The 18,715-nt window shown below is 40.2% G+C and overlaps 1 long non-coding RNA gene across 1 annotated transcript; it reads right to left on the reverse strand.

Moving 5' to 3' along the window:
• Positions 1-3,393: 3,393 nt before the first annotated feature.
• On the reverse strand, positions 3,394-18,153 carry LOC124066383. Its single transcript, XR_006844584.1, has 3 exons — positions 17,992-18,153; positions 5,864-5,917; positions 3,394-3,509 (listed from the first exon to the last, which is right to left on the reverse strand). It is a non-coding gene; the product is annotated as an uncharacterized LOC124066383 (long non-coding RNA).
• Positions 18,154-18,715: the final 562 nt, after the last annotated feature.

An 18,715-nucleotide genomic window follows, 5' to 3' on the forward strand; every position in this document is an offset into this window, starting at 1 on the left:
AAAAAAAATGTAGACCCCGGTCACGTTTGCAAGATAATTAGCTTTTAACATTGGGGACATGATTAGTTAATGACATGTGCTGCCTAATGTGTTCTTTGATAAAAGAAAAAACAAAAAAACAAAAACGTTTACAGTCATGATCACAATATGACAAACATGTTAGCTTAAGTAGGTTTTTTTTAGAAAAAAAAAAACACTACAGAAAAAATAATTCAAAAGCACCAGCACTGAAAATTTCTAATACAGACTCACCTCCACATTGTCCTTTCCTATCTTGGCAGGATGTATTACACTTGGCTTAGTGCTTTGAGTTAAAGAGGAGAAATAAGTGGGCATAACTAAATGGACTGCTGTGTTTTACAGTCAACATGGCACTGGAATAATAAACAGCAAGCTGAAATATATAACTTCAATACAGGAACAATAAAATCTCTAAACTCTACCATGTTGGCATACACACATTTATAATGATAACCTGTTGGAAGTAATGCAGTTGAGCTCTGAACAGCTGCAATCACATTCATCTGAAGGAGAAGTGAAATCTCGCTGTGTTGATATGACACTTGTAATCATCCAGTGGCCTCATGCGTATAGCAACACACACACACACACACACACACACACACACACACACACACAGAGCCACCGACTCAATCATCAACACTCAAGTGACCACCCGCGGGAGCCTTAAGTCACACACACACACAGACACACACTGATGAGCCTCTGTTGACCTTGGCCAAAGCCACACTGCTGACAGTGTAAATCTGTTGGATCCCCGATGGAACAGGGATGCAAAGAGAGAACCACAGAGCCAGTTCCAACCAGTTTCTGAACCAGCAGCCCACAACACAGACTGATTCTCCATGTATCATGAAGACCATCTATTCAAAAACATGAAATAATGCCATCCTGTGCATAAAACAGCCCATCCTATTTGTTTGGTTTATCCTGTTTCTCTCTCTCTCTCTCTGGAGCCAGGGTTTGATTTGTCCATCCTGGGCTACTGTAGAAACAGAGTGGTGCAATGTGGCACTGTGGAAGAGCACTCGCTCCATCTGTAGATATGAAATTCAATTTATGGATACGTAATTAAGAACACACACAGGGTCATATAACACCTGATGACACACAAGGGACTGCAGACTTCACTAAAGAGGACGATCAGCGATCACCCAGGCAGCAGTAACACACACATAAAGTTGTGTGTTTGAGTCCTCAGCTTTAAATAATTCAAACTGAGACACTCAGCAACAAAGGAAACAGAAACAAGATCTACACACCGAGGGTTTCTGTGTGTGTGTGTGTGCAGTGTTCATCAGTCAGGCTCTTAAGGATAGGACCAGTCAAGTTCTTCCAACTCATCCAGCCATGCCTTTATGGAGCTTGTTTTGTGCAGCATTTCTCTTCACTGAGAGTGAAGGTAAAGTTTTCCTAACTTCACGGTGACCTTTTCTTTCTCACATTTGCTCTTGTTCACGTTAGAATTGTAGTTAAGTGTATTTGCAGGCACATTTTGGAGGGTGACATGTGTAAGACGGGAATGAAAAGAGCTGACAGAGCGCGCGCGCACACACAGGGTGGTGTTTCCATCACTACTGAGGACATTGCACAGACTAACATTCATGTCCTGGAGGCTTGACCACCACCTAACCATAACAATAAACATTACTTGCCTAATTCTAACCATAATCCTAGTAAGTCTTCACCCTAATATTTAATGATTTACGTTGTGGGGACTTGCATTTTGTCCCCATAAGTAATGTGACTGGGTAAACAGATTTTTGTCCCCACAACTACAGGAATACATGTCCACACACACACACACACACACAAGCTTTGACAATAAAAATGACATGAACTATGAGCCATGTCAAAAAAGACGTCGCCTGAATGGACCAGGAAATGAGTCTGTCGCACAGACGCGTGCGTCCACACACTTGACCCCGCCACACACACTCTACATGCATACATGACTATACATCAGTATAATCTTCATAAAGCGATACTATGTTGTCATACCACAGTACTGACAGACATTTTCTCTCTCATCACGCATATGTGACGACTTAAAAGAGATTGCAGACTTCTAGTTAGGAGAGGATAAAACATGGGGAAGTGCTTTGCTGAATTTAAATTTATCAGCTTTGTGTCCTTCTTACAGAACTTCAGATCAGAATAAAGTGTTGAGCGTGATTAAGTCTGACTCTGCAGAATGAGTTTATCTTCAAATTTTGGCGTTGGAGGCAGAGAGAAGACTTATAATATTTTTATTTCAAGTCTTTAATATAATGTTCAAAATATGTAACATTTTTCTCCTAAAATGGCAATGGGTATTTGTTTAGACAGCAGGATGTTTTTGAAATCAGACTCTGGTTGCCCCATACTATGTGTATCATCAATTTCTGCACCAAAATATTGATTACACTTTGGCTTTTTAAGCCCTTTCACTCTGAAACAAACTGATAATGTTGCGCTCTCTGATGTTATGTAATTTAGGGAGCCGAATCGCATTTGACACCACTGACAGACGAAACAAAGAGAAGCACAGAACTGAGGGGAGGTTGGAGGGGAATCCAATTTCCTACGACACGGGACATTGCTTGTCTGTATCTGTCTGTGCTTTATATATTTGGCCTCGGGGAGAGCAGCAGTTGGATTGTGCATCCTCTGCAGGCAGCTCCAGTGGCACTTTCATTTCAACTTCATAATGTCCTGATGGAGAGAGAAAGACAAAGGGAGAGGGGGGCTAGAGAGAGGAAAGTGGTTGTAAAAGTGAGTAATAAGACAAAGAGACATTGTGCAGCGAGATGCGACGGGAGGTTCAGACTGTGTTTGTGGAGGAGTGGAATAGCAGAGAGGCTAAGTGAAGCAATCTGCCTGTCTGTCGGTCCATTCATCTGGCAGTATTATTTTGATGTGATTGATTTTATTTTTGGCATCATTTGAGGACAGAGACAGAAACCGAATTTGAATTTAAGTTTAACAAGAAAACTAAAGAGCCAAAACCAATTTATTAAGAAGCCTCTGGCTGTTGATGGCTTCATTATGAAATTGCAAGCTTTCGTAATGATTATGATGTTATATTAATACAAAATAAATGAGGAGGAAAGAGACTTGGAAATTCCACCAACCGGCTCAGTTGAGCCCAAAAAAGGTGAACAGAAACTATGAAGGATGGTGAAGACTCATTAAGCTTATGGTGCTCAACCAAACTTAGAAATTACACTCCTACATGCAGACAATTATACTACTGATTTAACAACTGCTTGAGGGACCGTGTTTAGGGCTTAGTAGATTCTGAAGAGGCTTAAAAGCACATAAAGCACATATCTCCAGAAATAATCCACAGCATTAACTACTCAACATGGGGAGGAAGACACTCACCTTGTGAAAACAATAACATCTCTTGTGGCTCTGGAAGGGGACTTCGGAAGTCTGGAAGAATAGCTTGAGTGATGCCTTCATGGTTATCTTCTCAGGTTTATTGGGAAGTGGGCTTGTTGAGACTGAAAGGCATTGGCAGGGAGGGGGTCAGGAGAAAATAATGTTTTTGCTGTTGGAAAAGTGCTGCTTCACTTTTGACCTTTTTAAAAAATGTTTCTTGTGAGTTTGATGAATCACTAAATCACTTAAAATCAAGACACCATCAGACTGAAAATAGCACTGTTATAGAAAATACAAGACGGCATGTTGGTATGGGCAAGAAAGCCAATTTAAGTAATAAACCCATGAATTTGAGGGCTACCATTCACCAAAACACTGCACTTTGGCATACGAGACAATGAGAGGATTTTACTGCTTGAGAAGGTTATCACAGCAGGTTTAATTTTGTCTTATGTTATGATGTGAACACGGAATAAATTCAATGGTTTGGCTTGTCGGAGCCCCCGTTGATGACGCTTAGATGAACAAAGTGGCTGCACATTTCATGCAGAGCTACAATCTGTTTGAAAACTGCCATGTAGATGTACTTTCACATTCACTAAATTAACGCTGGAAAAATTTTTTTTTTTTTTTTTTTTGCATGAATGTTTTAAGTCAAGGGACGAAATGTTCTGCATTCTGCATTTGCAGTCTATGAAGGCTTTGCAGATGTTGCTTACATCAACCTCAGACTGTGTGACAGCCCCTCAAGTTGAGTGACAAGAGTTGAGGCGTAACCAAACTGTTGGGATGAGGACAGCCTACCAACCTACACTTCTCGTCTCGAGGCAGAAAGTTGAATACTTCTGCTTCCACAGTAAAACTTTTCAGTGTGGCTTTTAATCAAAGCATTTGTCATAATTTGATGGCTCTCATTTCTAAATGTAAATCACTAAGATGCTACTGTCAGAGCGCGCAAACTGGCAATCTTGAAGTTAAAGAACATAATGATATAGTGTAATGTTCAGACGGGTGAGGCCCTGCTTGGCTTTGCCGTGGTGAAGTGGTTAGTAATGCAGGCTGGAGACCAATGCCGATGTGACAAATTGAGCCTGCTTTGAATTCCCTTAAACCATCAGCATCTCCCACTCGGGGGAAATAAGCCTGTCATACTCGGCTGATAGATTAAAACAGTCTCTATATACATATGTGTATTTACTGAGATACACTTGCCTCCAGTTTGATAGCTGTCAGAAAGTGAGGCAGCAGCGCATGTGTGTGTGTGTGTGTGTGCGTGTATCGGAAGGATGCTTGACACACAGGGGCTTAACACATGGCACTTGGATTCACTGCTCTCTCACACACACACACGACAGGCTGCTCATGCATATATAAATGAAAGAAAGGAACTGATGGCGTGCGGACCCGACGTATAGATGAATGTTGCGCTCCACACTGCTGGTGGAGTGTAAGAAGATACAGAACGTATAGAAGATTTAGAAGAAAAGAGATTCCTAAAAGGCCAATAAAATATACTAACGAAAGAACAGAAGGGCTGAGTAAGAGAAAAAAAATTATCATAAATCAGTTAAATGATTTGGACTGAGAAAAGTGCTGCTGCAGTGAGGGAAATTGAGGCTTGAGTGAAAAGAGGAAAGATAAAAAGGAAAAAGAGAAGCCGAAGGAGTCTGAAGAGACCTTCTGCACTTTAAGCACCATGGACACTGTAATTTAACCATAACCCTGTTTATGTCCATGAATGACTGGAAGTCTGCAAAAGTTGATTTCACTGAATAACACAGCACAAATCCTAAAAAACAGTCCAATCAGTTCATGCTAAGGTAGTCAAAGGGAGTGAAAGCCTGCAGGTTTTCTTACTAAGCAGATAATGTGCCATATATTTCACTGATTTGCAGCTGTTTCCCTGTTTGGAGGGAATCTGCAAAGAGCCCTGGAGGGTTGAGAGTCTGCAGCATAATAATTTCATTAAAAAATTTCTCTGTTTATAGTACTTTCTCCAAAGTAGGATGACCCATCTGGAATGTGGCATGAATCAAATATGGCTGCTGTGCAGAGCAAGCAAATTAAGGTATGAGTTTTCCAGAGGGGGCTACAGCTTGTTAACAGGAAAGACTACCTGAAGTTTAGCTCAGTAAATATTACAGAACGTAAGCAATGGCAGATGAAAGAGTTAATGTGCATGAGGTGGAGTGGTGAAAGTGAGTAAAAAGAGACTAAGGAGGAGGAGCGGTAATGAAAAGCTGGTGAAGGAAAGCCGATGAATGAAAGGCAGCCAAGAAGAGAGATCGAGAGAGCTACAAAGAGAAGAAAATCAATATCTAATTTTGCAGGCAAACATCCTCACAAACAGCACTGAACCTCAAGAGGTGATTCGTTTGGTTGCTTCATTCCACATACGAGAGAAAACGTGATTTTGCCCCGTGGACTCCAAGCTTCCCAGAGATGAAAACCTCATGATGGATTCATTTTTACTCACCTTGATGCCTTTCTGAGTGTTCTGCCTTGGCCTCTGCTGTCCGTTGATTAAAATCTGTTGGTGATAAGTAGCAATCAGGGAAAATCAGCCAACAGGAATAATGAAACTAATCATTGTTCCATAGCCACTGATGACTGAAGGAAGCAGCAGAAAAGTAAAGAATTTGGTTTGCATGGAGAGATGGATGGATGGGTGGAAAAACAGAAAAATCAAGAACAGAAGTATAATATCCAGTCTCCTTTCAGCTCTGTTTTGGTCATCACCACCACCTGAGGGAAATGTTTGCCTCCTTGGCTAAATGCTAAATGCGTATGCTAAAGGCTCGACTATGTTCACCAACCCGTCGCTAAGTGTAGTCTGTCTGCGTTTAGTCGCTGGACAGGCAGGTTACTGTGAGTTTATCTGAGATTTTAAGCTGAAAACAGTGGCCTGATGACGAGAGACAGTGAGCAATAAAAACAACAACAAACAAAAAACTGTAAAATTCAAATGGCCAAAACCAAAACAATTAGCTGAAAGACAGTAAAGCAGGTTTGCAGAGCTGAAGGGATGTGTTTATCACTATGAACAGTCTGTCGCCTTTACGCCTTTGATCATGTGGTAATATGCATTAGGGCAGCTTTAATAAACAAATTTATGGAGGACAGTGGATAGATTCATTGATTTTTTTGAATATTATTGCCAAACAGAAAAAAAAAACTTAATTTAGAAATGTAAACTGTTGTCTGTGCTGTGCAGAAATCAGTCACAATGATGATGTTGTGTGTTCTGCTGCTCAATCATAAACCTACACAACAATTATTAAACATATAAACTCCAACACAATAACAGATGCCCACATTGTCCTTAAGGCCGCTGGGATAAATCTAAAAACAACATTCTTATGATTTGTTTGAATATCCCACTGCCAGAATCAGCTATCCATGATGAACAGAAGAGCATAATTATGACTGAGCTTATGAGAAGATGAATGAATCAGCTTCATCTAACCCTCAGTATGCAAAGAAGAAGAGCATTGACATAGAAAGGTCTAGTTGTGTTGCTGGCCTTAAAGTGTCGTGTAGCAGCTACTTCTCTGGGTAATCATTTTCTGACTTTTTATAGAACACTTTTCGATCTATGAAGTACCAAGATAAGTTTTGTAAGTGAAACTTATTCTGCTGCTGCCTCTCGAATCCCTGTTGGGTTTGTCTGTCGAATAATTAAAATCTTAAAATGTAAATGTTTTCCCTCCGGAAAACTGTTGAGCCAAAGGCTAAAAGAGAGAAAAATAACAATGGGGGTTCTCAGTCAAATATTAATCAGTCCTGGGTAGGTCTGAGGTCACAGATTGTGCCCCGTGTGTGAACCAGCCTTTCAGACCGGGTCAGGGAAACACACACCATACGTTCCCTCACACACTTTGAAAACACCTCTGAGCATTTACACAGCGACTAACACACTGTTTCCTTATGCATGAATGTACTGAGTTAAATGCTCAAATACTCAGTGACTAGCAGCTAAAAAATGTTCACACGGTCATGTAGAGAAAACATGTATGTCTCACACACACACACACACACACACACACACATTTCTTCTGCATATATTCACAGAGTCTTTCTGTTCTATCTCGTGAGCCAATAAACTCCTCTGTGAAGTCAGGAGAGCAGAGTCACTACCCAACTTTCTCAGCAGGCTGAAAACTCAATGTTCAGACCAGACCTCAACATCCCACGCTAGCACTTGCCTGTTTGCACTTAATGAAGCCCTGTAGAGTCTAAACATTACTTTTACGCAGCTCAGTAAAGTTAAATCCAGCAGACATAATCCACTTTTTCATGATTGAAACTGTTATTCTGCACTTTGCCTAAACATGGAATAGTGTGGCACACAACCACCTTTCTGCATCACTTGTTGTGCACCACTGAACAGGCTTTTAGGTCTTTGTTTGGGTGTTAACCATACTCCCTGACATCTGGCTCTTGTTCCTGCGGGGTTTGACTGCATGTATTGTATGACTTTGGACAAAAGCGTCTGCTGAACGAACATGATGTAATATCTTTCTATAGTGTCTTTACAGGCTCAGTGCAGCCCATTCAGCTAACAAAGATGAGCAGAAACTGTAAACGTATGATAATATTTCTGGAGAAACGTTGGCAGTGAGCTCTCCTAAACTGAACTCTCCTCACTGAACATATTAGAGGTTTAGAATCGTATCATCAACATTATGTTTGTCGAGAGGAGGTGATCCATGTGCACCTCACACAAACACACACACACACCGAGTCAATCAGAGCACTTAGCTGTGAAATGAGTTGATCTCAGTGTGACTGTAGCAAGCAGGCGAGACAGAGAGCGGCCATGGATTCACTGACTTCCTCTGCAACATATCGCATGGTAAACACAAGCTCTGTCAGCTGAAGCGACCTGTGTGTGTGTGTGTGTGTGTGTGTGTGTGTGTGTGTGTGTGTGTGTGTGTGTGTGTGTGTGTGTGTTCTACAGCTGTCTCCTGCCCTCTGCTGCTAAAATTCCATATCTGTATATGCTATAAACTACTAACTTACTTTGCAAGCCATTTGAAGCAAACATCAAATAGCAGCTAAAAAATGCCAGCTTGTTCTAACTCTTCCCAACAAAAGTCTACATGCTGGGACAATATCAACTTTCAAGTATACAAGAAATCGAGACAACATCGAGGCTTCAGTTGCTATAGCAATGACCAAACATGACACACACACACACACACACACACACACACAACAGACATATCCAACAACTGTAAACCATGTATTTGAGCCAGATGAGCCCCCAACAACCACAATGAAGATCGTAGAGAAGCTTCACCACGCTCAACAAGAAATTAAATGAGAAATTTGCTCTTGCTGAACGTTGACATAGTATAATACAGCTGAGTGGCAGAGCTGCTTAAGCCTCACAAACAGCTTCTGAGGACACAGCAAAAGAGGTTTAACAGGCCACAGGTTTTTGTTTCCCTTCTCAAACCTTCATAAGCTAAATACTCTCATGTGTTTCTGACAACCTTAACACTAAACAAGAACACTCATATGATTCTGCAAAACCCTGGATTACATTCAATGTTGTATTTAGATCCATTAATTTTTCATTTTTTTAATTGGCTGGGTATGGCAGCTACAATACGGATAAGGTTAGTCATGAGGGACACCATTTCCTGCCTGCCACTCCTTGGCATTGGACGGAAATTGTGAGGCACGTAATTGCCTAATGTGGATGCGCCGTAACTCCTTCTGGGATGGATCAACGCCACGATCTTCTGTGAACAAGTCACGTTTCATTAATCCACCCAGCAGCTGCCAGCATTTTAACTATACAATGACAGGGGAACTTTGTTTTGTCAGTGGATGCTCTTTGGCAGCACAGCCTACTGCCTGAGCAGGAACAAGAGCAGAAAATCGGAAACTTAATCTCGTTAGTATTTCTGATTCTTTCACAGTTCAGAAGGATTGTCAGGCATTAGTTAAATGACTACCTGTGTGTTGTCCAAAGATGACAACATAAAACACATTTCATGTTTTTCACAATCCCTAATTCACACTCTGTGTAGCTCACTTCTGTTTCATCCATTATTCTGATCTATTATTGCTTTAACTTTGGTATCCAAGCTGTCAGTCTTGCACAAATTGAATATGCAGGCACTTAAAGCCATTGTCATCTTGCTTTGTAGGCTGGACTTGATGTCATTAGGCAAACAGCAGGTCTGTTTTCTAGCTGTCTGTCAGAGCTTTGTGGCTAGTCTGTCACGATTTTAGACAAACGACTGTGAAAAGGGTGACAGAAAAGTTTAGTCCTGGATCCTCAAATCCAGATGCAACCAGGTAGGATGAAGGCAGGAAGGGATGGAGGGAAAAGCAGAAAAGACCAGAGAGAGATAATGAGACAGAAGCAGCAGCAGAAGAGATGCCAAAATCAAAGACTGAGAAGGAGATTAAGGAGGATCCAGATGATCAGATGGAAAAAAGGAAGGATTTTGGTAAAGGACAGAAATAGGAGTGAACAGGTGGCAGAGCATAATAAAAGAGTGCAGACAGAGAAGATGTGGGGAAGAAGGAAGTCAATAAAGGGAAGGAGGTAGCGTGAAATAATTAAGACTGAGATTAAAAATAAAAAAAGGTCCTGCTAGAGAGAAGAGAGCGATGAAGATGGAGTGAGGCGAGGAAGACGTGATGGACGGAAAGAGGGAGAAGTGTAGCGAGAGATATGGGGAGAAGGAGAAGCCGAACAAAGAAAAATGAGCTTCGAGATTTGAAAAAAGCTTTGCAATTCACATGCTGGTGTGTGTGTGTGTGTGTGTGAGAGAGAGAGAGAGAGCTGTATTAATGAATTTGAAATAAATGGTATATTAAAGCTGGCATGTTATTACTTTACGGTGTTGTGATGGCAAATGTATCAGCAAATTATGTCCAATTACACAGACATCAGACACAGAACAATATTATCTTTCATTCTTAGTTGTATACCTGCCCACCTGCTAAATGTTACAATTATGATATATCATATAATATTCACTCTCTGTTGAGCTCAGTTGTAATTAGGCAGTCGCTAAGTTTGTCAGTCTGCCATGTGGCTCAAAGATAAAAATGAGCTGTGAGATACCGTTGATAAGAGTTGAAGGGAAGTGTAAAGGTGAGCGATGGCTTTGTCACCACAGTTTTGCACGTTGTCATTTCATTAATATTTAACACAAAAGTATTGATTAGTGCATTATTTAGGAGTAATAGCGTTCCCACTAAAATCCCACAAACAGTCTCTTAAAATACACAGTCAACTTGTTTCTGACACAACCTTAAGGTCTCATTAGCTAACTTAACATCTTCTCATGTGTGTCTTTAATTTCTGAGCCCGTGTCCTCTGCTGAGGCAGAACAGTCTGCAGTTTGCTTTCATACTTTGAGAATCTGTAATAAAAAAGCCAACTAACAGTGGCTAAGAAAATGGCCTTTGCATTTCCTTGAGGTCAAACAAAAAGATTACAGAAATAACCTATGCTGGTACTGCAAGAATAAAACAACACACACCCACAAACAGCCTCTCCAGTGAATGATTCTCACTACGCAGGGATATTAAGCCCTACGGGTAGTGCAATCATACAGTTATATTTGTTCTGCTTCCTGTGTGAATCACGCAACGCAGGAACACAAAATCCTCACCACGATGACAACAACATCAGTACCAAGAGTCGCTAACACCATTCTGTCACACCATAAGCTTAATCTGCAATTCAGACACAGGGAACAACAGGAAAGACAGGAGGTCAAGTGTTTTGAGTAACAATGGGTAAAGTCCAAATAGAGCTGCACTCATAGGAGGCATATATGAGCAACCCCACAGAATGCTAAGGAAAAGAATAACACTGAAAAAGTTCTTAACTGCCCAACCCACTGAGTCAACACATTACTCATAGCTCAGCAGTACATTAGAGCCAGAGACTTTATAGTACAGCGAGCATACTATTCAACACTAAATGAATAAAACCTTCGGCAAAGATATAATGCAGTCTAAAGGTTAGAAAGCCATTCCTATAACCAAGGATTAGCATGCTCAGTTGCAGCAGGAAGCACCGAGTGCATCTCAGAGCAAGGCACTGACCCCCCCTGCTCATTTATCTGAATCTCGTCTCAGATACCAGCAACCACTAAACAACTGACAGTCAAACGGGACAGCTTTTCAGCTCTCAACTTTTTCATCAGCAGCAATAAAACTGCGGTACGAGCAAACATAATTGGACACTGGAAGCCGTGCTTGTCTGTCAGGTGTGCATATCAGGCGCTTACAAGACACCGGTGTATCTCAAATTAATGAAGAGGGAGCTTCAGTGCTACAAAAATAGTTAACATGATGTGGGCACTCATGTTAATCAGAACAAGGACAAGAATGTAGGGCTATTCTATGCCAGCCTAGTTTCACTGCATTTAATTTGCCTTTGATTGGACTCACTTTTCTAGAGGGGACACATTTCACACACTTTTTTGCTACTTTCAATGTCTTTACTTGTCTCTCGCGTTGACCTGGTTGCTCCACCTTGTCAGCAGATGGAAATGAAGAGACCTCGGAGCAATTTTGCTGCTCTATCACCTTGTTCATTAAAGCATGATAATAACAATATGTCTCATCCTGTACTCTTAACACACTTACAGATATCTATACATAGAGAGAGGACAAGTACAACAGTACAATAATGGCATGACGTCAGTTCAAGTGAATTTCACTGACACAGAGCTTATAAAAGGTCAAACCTCTGAAAGTCAGAGGCCTCCAGCTTCATGGTGGTTTGTGCTGGTGGAAAGACCAGCCACCATGATATCATCATTACCAGTAAAATTTAATTTCACTAATGTGATCCTCTAGCCTCCAGACAAGCAAATATTTAGCCAAAGCTGCTGCCAAAAATCTGAGGGAGAGAAACCCCTCCATCATTTGATGAGAAGTTTGCTCTTGTGTCTTATTATTTAATCTAATTCTGTGTGCATAAACATAAGAATGAAAAGTGTAACTGATTACTATAATATATTCAATGGAAGCAGCAGGAGGTGTATTATTAAATAAATAAAGTAATAATAAATAATAATAATATATATCCTCATAGTATCCCATTACTCTCTGTTTCTGATAATGTGGTTGCTGATGATTATTATTTTTATTTATTTATTATTATGATGCAGCCAGAAAGAAACAAATAGCAGACAGATTATTTCTCTCTGCCGTTGTTACATTAACATCAGGAAACTTAAACTTATTAAACTTACTGTGGGCAGAGAAACACAAAACTAAAATTAGCTAGAAGTCTAGAAGTATAAAGTGAATTCCAAACAAAGAATAATCCAAATGAGGGAGATCCAAAGAACACGGGGAGGCACAAAATGGAGGACAAGGGAACAGATGCAGAGAAGACAGGAAACACAGACAAAGTGACAAAGTGAGGAGGGAGTACAAAGACTAAATACACTAGAGGGGGTCATCAGGGTAATACAAAAGGTGGGAAAAAACAGGACATGTAAGAGTAAACATGAGACAAGAGTTTACAAAATAAAACAGGAAGTAATTCAACTATAAACAAGACATGAGGACAGCCAAGTTGTGCAGAGCAGGCATCAGTGGGTTACAGAGGATTTGTCCCACCTTATGGCTGCCTCTAGGGGTGTTGGTGACAGAGACGGGACACATGATGTCCATTCACGTTCATACCATCTATATGCAGCCATAAAAACAATGACAGAAAAGCTGTGTTGAACAGCAGAGCAGGGTCTCAGTTCTCACAATATGCAGACATTATACAGACCTTATACAGGTGTTTAAATCAGTGTCAAAATACTGCTTCAGTCGGCTTCACTTTACCTCTCTGTGCCTTACAAGATGCTGTATTTTCAAATGAATCATAAATGTCTCACATTGTATCATCCTGCTGACTTTTGACAGCATAGTTTCAGGCAAATCCTGTTCTGGCAATGTTTCTGTATTTTCCCTGCCGTGAAGTTTGGCTGCGCACAAAGGAAATCAACAGAGCGTTATGTAATAGTGAGGTCACAAGAATGTCAATCAGTCACCACAAAAAAAATCACATTATGCTAATTAAAAATATGACTAATTTATGCTAATCCCTTTAAAGCACTCTGGTTTAACCCAGACACTACTAGATCATCTGAGAGCATACAAGTGTGTGTTGGACGTTTTGGTCTCTCAGCTGTGTGACTGTGTGTGTGTGTGGGCAAGTGTAATGCTGCTGTAAGGACTGTTCTGGAGTCAGCCACCCTGAATTAAACCTGTGTCTGCCTGGTAAATCTGAAGTCCGTGCACTGAGCTAAGATCAGCCTACTCTCAATCCTTTTATTTCTGTGGCAATTTCACATTCACCAAGCGTGTGTGTATGTGTGTGTGTGTGTTTGTGTGCCTGAGTGAGTCTCCTAACATGCTCTTTATGTACTAATCTTACAACATTCAAAGAACAACATGCGTTCTTCTTATCCTGCAGCATCAAAGATTACATCCTTTAATCCTGATCTTAATCCTGTTCAATAAAACTTAGCTGGAAGGAAACTATGATACACACAAACTTTTTTCACAGCAAATAGACCTGTTTTACAAGACTGAAGATTTCAGTTTTTTTACATCAAAAACATCTAGAAGCAGTTAACGAGTTTTACTGATCTGCTAATTTCCAGCAGTCAGCAACACCTACACATGCTGATTCAGTGATCTTCTTTATGATTAATATTTATGGTTCTTTTGATTAATTAAAGAAATGGTTTACCATAAACCACAGAGTCCTGTTCATTCACTTTATGGCTTTAACGAGCAGACGTGATGCCAGTAAAGCAGAAATGATGTTTTTTAAAAAAAATAGATGGCTTCTTTTGGCATATCTTGTGTATTATTTTGAGAAGAGGAAATGCTGGAATAGTCTGTGGAAAAGTTGACACACAGAGTTCAGTCCTCGTCTCTCTCACAGCGTTTTTTTCCACTCCATCAAAACTATGAGCAATAATGTGGAAGGGGGAAATGAATATTTCAAAGCTTATCTATCTGCAATATACCAAGATTAAATTTAGCTTCCTGCACCCCTACAGGCATGACTGCTGGATCTGAAACACCAGCAACCAAGGTTCCAGAGAATAACAACACAAAATCATGAATGGAAATACACATTTTTAGAAAAACAAAAGCAAAAAAGTGATTAATAGGTTCTTTTTCTTTTGTCTTACATGTATTTGTGTACTTTCAGCAACCAAGTTTTGACTTTTCTTGCCTTGGTAGGACAAATCTGTTAAAGTAGTCTTATTGTGGGGACTCATCTCAGTATTAACATGTGTATGTAGAAAAACTCAGGGCACACTGGTGCTTTGAGCTACATGCTAACATGCTCACAATTACAATGTTAACATTTTGATAATTAGTAGTCACAATGTTTACCTTGGTCGCAATACACATTTAGCATGTTAGCATGCTAACATTTGCTAACTGACAATGAGAGCACATCCGAGGCTGACGGCTATGTGATTAGCTTTGCAGGGACAAACTGATATTGTGACCTAATGAATGTGCTACAAGAAAAGGGAAGTGATTGCCAAAGTTGTTATAATTCATCCTCGGAGGAACATGAATCACATTTAGTAACTGATTTTTGCTCATGTCATGATCCACCTGCTGTTCATTTGCACTGTTTACCTCACCCACTTGCACTATACTCCACCCTGCACTACCTCACTTTTGGACTACCTCCAGAACCATATTTATTTTACTTATCTTACTTTATTTTATTTTATTTGATTTTATTCTTCTATTATATGTTACTTGTTACGTTCTATGTATGCACCAATCACCAAGACAAATTCCTAGTAATGTGAAACCTCTTCACTTACAATGGCAATAAGGTCTTTTCTGATTCTGATTCTGATTTGGGAATGGGAATCCATCCAGTAATTGTTGAGACATTTCAGCGTGGACCAAAGTGGTGAGCCAACCGACAGAACTGCATTACCATCGATGGTGTCCCTGTCCCTTCATCTGAAGCCCCATACTGTATGGGCCTAACAAATCCTGCACTGCTCATTTGATTATGATCTGTTGTCATCCTCATCAACCATCAGTGAAGCGTGACGAGTGATTCAGATCTCATGTATAATTATACTGAACATGAACATCTAGTCCCCTGGTCTTACTGGCGCACACTCATCAGCATCAGTAAGCTCACACATATCCCTCTGCGTGCACACACATGTACTTATGTTGCTATATGCAGGAAACAAATGAATACTGTCACACACTCCAGTAAAGAAATAAAGAACTCCATCTAGAATTAGAACACTTTTTTTCTGAGCTGTCAGCCTTAATAACTACTCAAAATGTCCCGGTTGGTCTGAACGAGACAATGACATTGAAATGGCGGAAAAGGCTGTTCATATTGCTCATTGTCGTTATACTGAGTACAAATTTTGACAGACATTTTTCTGTTTTGCCACCACTCAGGCAGAATCTTTAATCACAAAGTACAATTTATGTTCAAAAGTAGACTCATTATTATTTTACTGGTCTGACAGAGAGTGCATTTTTATGCAAATTAAGGTATACTGATCCTTGAAAGTAGAATGACCCCATCAAATTTTATGAAATTTCTCCTTGCAGTTTTCTCATTTCTTTAAAGAAGAAAGTTTTTGTCAATATAAAAGATTATACACTATCTACCCTCCACTGTAGACTATTCAGTGAAGAAGACATATCAATGCCCATATCAAAAATGGTTTGTCAAATTGGACAGGACATGTGTATATCACTAACACAACATAATTAACCTGAGAAAATAGCAAAGTGGCATTTTTTTTTCTCTGTAGGGAAGCATGTAATGGACGGAGACCTGTGGAGAAATTAACTGCATTGATAGGCAGAGAACAGACCATTCAGACCTTCAGTGAAAAGATCCGACTTCAATAATGCAGTGCTCAAAAACCTGATGTTCTGCCTCTACTCTAATAGTTCTGTATAAATGCCACATATACTGTGCAGTGCAGCCCACAGTAGCTCCACTTATCATTGAGGTGACAGGCACATAATAACATGGCTCTATGGCTAATGGCTCCCACACACTCAGGGCTTAAAATGTATTTCTCTCTGACTATATAACTCCTGCCTCCCTCTTTCTCAAACATGATGGGATAATACATCCAACAAAAGAAATAATTCACGGTGACTAGCGTCAATGTAGATGGAATTGTTCTTAGGCCAAAGAACAAAACCAACTCATTTTGCATGGGTTTTAGTCATGCACAATGAGTTGGTTTTATTCTTTTATTGTTTGTTTTCAAGTTAGATCAATTGGCAACGCTTTAAATTACGACCCACAGCATACAGTGTTTACAATTGTTCAATTGTTGTTCCGCATTTACAGAGTAATTTCTTGTACTAACGGGACAGTGCGTGCTGATACACAGATGCAGGAACAAAAGGTAAAGATAAGGAATAAAACAATAAGGAAAATGAAAAATTATTAATATTGCTGCCATTTTTAGTTACCTCTTCTATCCGAGTGAAACAAATTTAACGATGGCCCAGTATGCATAATACAAGGACCGTGGAATTAGCTCACCTAAATGGACTGCAGGTTACTCATGGCCTGTGCTTTTCCTGTTCTGCCAAGCCAAAATATCCACAGTGAAAAAGGTATACTGCACCCCAAACCAGCTCCACCTATAAAAATACAATTTCTAAACTTGACCAAAATAATTATGTTCTGACTCCCAACTCGTCAAATACAGTCGATTGGTCGGTGGCCCTAAGCTTCAAACTGTGACGTAGTTGGTACTTGGCCATTAAGGTTGTGAAGTGTTCACAGTTTGGTTAAAATTAGGTTAAAATAAGGATGTTAACTTAACTAAATAACGTGTATACATATCATAAGTTAGGTAACTTCAGTTCAAAACAAAGCAACTAACACTATGAAGCCAAGGGCAACTGACCACGCTGCTGTATTTGACAGCCAAAATGTGAGTGACTTCACAATGGTCAACTATCTGAACTAGATTAGCAACTTACAAAGACAGACCTGAAAACCTTGTCTTAGAATTATGATAGAGATACTCTGTCATGACTTCACTGTGACCTGTCCTCTGTTTCAGAGTTCCAATTCACAGCAACAACATCCTTCCTTTTTGCTTTGCTGTGTTTCCAACTATGATGGAAGAGTGCCCTCCTGTTGGTCATCATTTCAGACATGTCCTCAAAGACACGCCTGTCTTAAATGACTGAAACACACCAGATGTGTCGTCCACTACTCGAGATAAAACAGTCAGTTTGCGCCTGATACCATTTTCATTTCCTGATGCCCTACACCTGTCAGGTCGGGGTATTGTCAGGCTGGCATCATGTAGTCTGAGCCTGACATGTTAAAACCAATCAATCAGCTCGCAAAAGCTAGAGGCCTGACATAACTTTGAGCTGACCACTGTTTGCTATGAAAGAAGAAACTGCCAGCTTCTACCAGCCACCTTACGAGTAGACAGGGGGTTCATGTCAGTATATTTACAATCATGAGTCAAAGTTATTTATCTACAAGACAAAGTATTTCTAAATCTGAATGGTGTGTATGACACCAGTGTTATTTGTAGCATAATTCAAACTCACCAGAGCAGGATGTGATCTGTTGCTCAGCCTCTGGTGTTTCTTTCCTGCCAGGTTTCTTAATTGCTATCACCTGTTGTCCCAGATGGAAATCAGCTCTCTGATCAGACTGAAATCTCATGCCAGAACCCATTTGTGGACTCAGGTACTGCCAAAAAACTTAATAAATAAATAAATAGATAAATAAATAAATCAGGCAACAATTACAACCAGAACATTTGTGTGTTTAGTTGAGTAGCTGTAAGATCATTTCTCTCCCACTGATGCATGCTGCCTCACACTAACAATAGTGGCAATTTTTCAGTGAAGTCATTTTGGCATGTCATGAAAAGTACAGCTGTAAATAACAACATAAATAATGGCTGTACTGCCTTGACGTAACAGAAACATGATTTAACAGAGCCATTGTCAATGTTATTAGTAACACCTGGGCTTCTCCGACTCCAAGTCAAAATACCTGTTCTGAAAAAGGCCCATTTAGAGGGTTGCCTTGTTGACTGTCTCAGCAGTAGTTTGATGGTGGGTTAGTATCAGTTCCAGGGTTTGACAGCTTGATGCAGGAGGTGGGAGGATGCAGAGAAACAGGAGAAATGAGCTTCCCTTAAACGCCGAAGTCGTCTTCTTTGCACGTTGAGTGTTTGAGGTCTGCAGTCACAGGATGTTTGAAGAACTCCTTATAGTCACTGGGGCTCAGCTGGATGTTGATGCTAAATAAACACCTCCAAAT

The sequence above is a fragment of the Scatophagus argus genome, chromosome 10 (genome assembly GCF_020382885.2).
Source record: "Scatophagus argus isolate fScaArg1 chromosome 10, fScaArg1.pri, whole genome shotgun sequence".
Lineage (NCBI taxonomy): Eukaryota > Metazoa > Chordata > Actinopteri > Scatophagidae > Scatophagus > Scatophagus argus.